The sequence below is a fragment of the Schistocerca piceifrons genome, chromosome 6, assembly GCF_021461385.2.
Source record: "Schistocerca piceifrons isolate TAMUIC-IGC-003096 chromosome 6, iqSchPice1.1, whole genome shotgun sequence".
NCBI lineage: Eukaryota > Metazoa > Arthropoda > Insecta > Orthoptera > Acrididae > Schistocerca > Schistocerca piceifrons.
The window spans coordinates 360,047,107-360,052,777 of NC_060143.1; positions in this window are offsets into that span (position 1 = coordinate 360,047,107).

A 5,671-nucleotide genomic window follows, 5' to 3' on the forward strand; every position below is an offset into this window, starting at 1 on the left:
TTTTTGAAAAATTAGGTAATGAAATCAAAGTAGCCGAGGACAGAAAACGCAAGGAAATTGCTGGTAGACTGAATGTTTCAAATGACTTGCCTACGTCAAGCAACAGGCAGTGCGACACTTATTCGCCCGTGCCAGATTACGATGTCAATAACGCAGAACATCACGCGCCCTGTCCGGCGTATGTGCACGCACCGGCACAGGCAAACAATGGCTATTCGCCAAACGCGGTGCTGCAACAGGCAGTAGGCGTGTCGCCTTGCATCTCGACGATTCTAGTCGATGAGAGCCTGTTGAAACATAGACAGTTTCCAGTTTTCTCCACAGAATCCAGAGAAACTCATCCAGTCGTATTTGTAAGAGCATTTAAAAATGTCTTACCAAGAAACTGGACTGAGGCACAGAAGATTAGATATGTAGTAGGCTTCACACAAGGCGACGCACTTTTGTGGGCCACAGACATGGCTGAACAGTGCGTCACCTACGAACAATTTGAACGGGCTTTCTTGGAGAAATATTGGTCTGCTGGGGTCCAAGAAAGACTGCGCCGTGAAGTATTCAACCCACAACCGTTCAACCTCAAAAACGGCGGGTTGAGAAAGTATTTCGAAAAGTACTTGAATAAGACGCGCTATTGGAACAATCCAATACCGCACGTAGATGTTCTCAAAATTCTGAAAAACAAACTACCCGCGAACTTACGCGAAAAATTGGTAACCATACCGGAGAACGACCTTGAATACTTTCTTTCCGTGCTTGACTCAATTGATCTAATATACGAAGAAGAGCCGAGCACAGGTAATCGGAATGAATATTCCGGAACCAATCAAAACAACGGTAACGGATATCATTTTAATGGCAGTGGACAAAACCCACACAGTTGGCATCCGTATGCGACAAGGCCAAATAATGGAACCTGGAATTACGGAAATCGGAGGAATTCGGCGCCACAGAGACGTGAAGACCGAAGGTATAGTACAGATTACGGTCCACGCCGGTATGGAAATGATAGAAATCACGTGAATGATTGGTCAGGCCCGCGTGATGAAAGGCGGCACACAAATGAAAATTACAATAGTTACAGTAATAGGAATGATAGACCAAGGAGGAATAGCGACGGCCGGTCGCAAGAAAATGTTGCACGCAGCGGTCCGGAAACTAATTGGCGACAGAATAACCACTCAGTACACTTTGTAGAGGTAACGGACAGTACTGAAGCAACGCCTTTGTCTCCCCCGGTAAACAACAATCGGTCGTAATGAGCCCCCACCGGCCGACCGATTTGACAACAGGGGGCACAAACAAGCACACATTACATCTTAGACAATTATTTTTAAGATATGATCAGGATGCGACCGTAGAAGATGATCTATGTGAAGAAGAGATGAAAGCACCGGACAAGGTAAGTGACCTGGTGCAGGCTGTAATAACAACAAAAAGATAAGAAAGGTTACAGAATTTAACATTGGACAGGAAGTACTATTATGTACCCACCCAAAATCCTCTAAAATTAAGGCATTAAACAAAAAGTGGCAGTTGTTGTATGATGGCCCTTTCATTATAATAGACAAACCTCACCCAGGATGTTATCTGTTAGGTAACACACGAACGAGCAAGGTGAAAGGGTTATACCCTCACAAGGAAATCAAGGAATTTTTTCATTAAAGGTTATATGTTATTTTAGTAAAATTGAAATTGTACAACCTTGGATCACATAGTAAAATTGCTGTCATTAACCTAAGAAACTTGCGAACAACTGGGGGCATATGCCAGCTTAAAAGCGCATATTTAACCAAACCTAATGAAACATGTGTTACTGTGAGTCTTAACACTATAAAATAAACCATACGGTACTTTTGTAGTCTAACTCAGTTATTTAAGAAAGGGGAACAAAGACAAATTAGCGCGACGGTCAGAGTTTGTTCGCTTGAGACGAGCAAGAAACCACGCGTCGAAGTTGCAATCCAACGCTCAGCTCATGAGCACGCGATAGCTGCATGTCAAGACGAGGTCATTGGCCGCGCTGTAGGCAGCGAGCCGGGGAGAAATCTTCCCCCCTTCCATGTCCGATCAGCTGAGCGTATACAAAGCGCAAAGGCGCATGCGCGGTCGAGTCCAGGTGTCACGTGACTATTACACGATGGTGGCTATCACGAATAATGTTCACCAACAATGCAGAGTTTTCCCCGCACCTACAGTCCAGTCGTGGTGCGTAAGCGCGCATGCGCGGAAAGTTTAAAAGTTTTGAGACCACTCTTACTATGAGACACAGAGACGAAAGTCATTCAAAAACAAGAAAGGAAAGGGTACACAAGTCTTGTAAATAGTAACTTAGAAAATTTAATTATAAGCTGGTATTACGTAATAAAAGTGAACATGCAAGTACATACTGGTCATGGACGGTATTGTAATATTATATTATACTGAGTAAAATCTTAGCTTGTATGGAAGGAGAAAGAAAATAGAAAAATAAATAAATAATGCAGATATATAACCGGAAGAAAGGCTATGTACACGAGAACAGCACACAATTACATATAGGGAAAAAGCAGCAAAGAGGAAATCAAAGAGATAACGCATACATTTACATTACACAGTAGATAGCGATTTTCAGAATGAACAACAAGGTAAACGCGGGAATTTTTGTGACTAAGGAAAAGAGTGACACAAGCTTTAAAATAGGAAAATAATAAACAGATCTATGCAGCGTGAGTAATGAACTGAATCGCTCTCAAAACAAATACCTAGAGTTTATAGAGAGAGAGACACACATTAACGTTAGGAAACACCTGAAGCACTCAGCAAACAACTTTGTAGAATATATAAGCTATACACGAGGGTACATGTACGAAAGCTAAAGTGTAAAGGAGGAAAATAGGGAATGTTGCGCATTAATGGACTGTAAGGCAGTTATGTATGTAAGAAGAAATATTTAGTTGTAAGTATTATTAGTATAAGGGACGATGCTCAGCACACCCTGAATTATTTTGGAATATTGAAGGAATGGTGCAGGGTACCGAAAAAGGGCCCCACCAGCAAAGTGTATATTATAGTGGTAGACATTTTTTTGTGTATAAACGTATGTATGAATGTGTGAAAGGCGAAAGAAGCCCTGTACATGTACGGAACTTAAACAACGTAGAAGTGTATAATGAAAATTAAACTGTAAGACAACCTCGTATAAACAGGTATACCTAACGTCAGGAAACAACTTAATTAAAACTGTAAGACTCTACGAGTGTACGAGAAAAGGTGAAAAACCTGACACAAAGTGCAATATTAGCGATGCTTCACTCATGTATGCAAAAGGAAGGTATGAATTACTTTACCCACTTCAAACATGAAAGGAAAAAATCATGTCAAAATTATATGTTTCACACATATTACAATTTACAGTCACAAAGAATGAAAATGATCTCGCCGCTATACGAGAAACAGGTAAGTAGTGTGATCGACGACCTGTAAGCAAAGGAATCGTCTATAAAATGAATTATGAACAAAAGCGTCGTAAAGAATTTCATGCTGCACTGAAGCTATGAAAGTCTGATTGTTCGTGTACATAGATTTTCATGACAACCGATGCATTAAAATGTCTGTATTTTTTCTCCCATGATAACACAAGACGCCTATAAGCGCACTTTAATTGAAGATGATACACGCAAACAAGGGCGTGCCGCTATTATGAAACTCTGTACATAGTAATAGTAGTTACACCCTAAACTTCAAAATTTTATGTTCATATGTCCATGTTAAGGTAGGAAGTTTTATTAGGGTTAATGATTTACAAGCACACCAGAATGTGCTTACGCCCAAAACACTGTACATATTAGGGTTATGCTGCATATAAATGATTATTTCGTGCATTTTCAGATTTTATACGCGAAAAACCGTAGCATACACGTAGTCGTTGCCACTACCCTAAGTAGAAGGTAGAAAATTCCCTTCCCAAGCTTCAGTGGAGCGGCTACAGGTGTATTCTCAGCATGCTGATGCATGTCGTTACGTATGAAGAATACGTAACGGAGGTAAACCTTAACTTATACTCGAGTTCAAGAAGGAAAACAAAGGACTTGTTCCTTCTAACAGATTAATGGAAAAAGGCGAGCGTGTGTGTCAGTAAAATCCAAGACGAAGAAGCCACTATGAGTGGTCAAAAATTTTTTCAATTTTAGTCGATAGTTTTTTCCTGTAGTTAATGTAAACAATGTATTGTATGTATTATATGTTATTCCATTGTATGTGATGTATTTTGTATTTCATGCCAAGTCCCGTGACTTACAAATTATGTGCATTGACCAGAAGTATTGAGGGGAATGAATCTCAGTACAATAGGTAAAAGGGGTTAATGCGAAGAAAAAAAAGTGTAGTGAAAAGGAAGTTTCGATCGCAATACTCGCGGTTAAAGTGGTGTGTGTGTAGAAATTAAAATTGTGCAAAGTAGTGCTACGTTGCAAATGTCAGCGACCCTAAACAAGTGACAGCGAAAATTGAAGCTTGTATCGTCAAACGACCCATGGCGTCACAGTAGGAAAGGACAATGCCAAACAAGTTTGACATGGTACGCTTCTTACCAGGAGCTGAATCGACGGGATCGTCCTCCGCCTCGCACATAGTGTGGTGTGTTCTTCGGGGCACATATTCCAATGTACCTCGTTGTATCCAGTCTAAGTACTGGAAGGAACTACAAAAAGCACACGCATACTGAGGTTCGGAAGTCTCGACGGTACCCGCACGTCGGTGTATATTCAGTGCACTGTCGCGCGCATTCAACCAACGTCGCCCGCTAACGGACGACCAAACAATCAGGCGCGCGTATCACACGCCCATATTCAACACGGGCTAGCGAACAAAGCTCGTCGCCCCAGAATAAATACAGAAAGCAATACAAGGACTTAATTTTCACCTCTGATGAGGAAGGAAACATTTGTATGTAACGTTGTATTCAGTGTATATTTTATTGTACAAACTTTACTACATGATGTCATTTTCTCAGTATTAACCAGAACTTTGTATATTAGGATTAAGGTTTGTAAATATTAGCATAAGTATACCAAAAAACTGACACACACTCAGAAATACCAAAGAATTCACAGTGCCATGAAAATGAGACAATAAAAATGAAGTTTGTAAATAAAAGACCCCCAAACCTATCAATTGCAAGGTCGACTACTGTATCCTGTCAATCAAATAAAATTTTCTAGTGACAGTATACAGTAGGGGGGCAGTTGTAATGACACATTCCTATGCAGAGACATACGATATCTTAAAAGCTGCGCCAAAGATAAATTGAGAGGCATGTATATTGTAATCTTTGTAAAGTTCACATTGGATTCTCTTTTGTTTGATACTCCAAGGAGCTAAGGGACACTTTCGATTGTTGCCTTGTGGAGGATGGACGTGATTTTGGACTGTGCGGAAAGGCAGCCATGTGGTTGGTAATTATGGTTTGTGCGATGAGCACAGCAAGTCTTATTGTGTTGTGAATAAAAATAGTGAAAAGTATCGAAGTGTTACGAAAATTATTTATAGCGACGTAGCATAGTATTCCTTGGTTTCCACCGTCTTCGTGAAGTGAACCGATGCCGACTCATGATGGTACACACGGTCAACAAAGAGAAGAACATCGATGGCGACTAATGAATTAATATTTTGGCAGAAGGACTAATTCTACGTC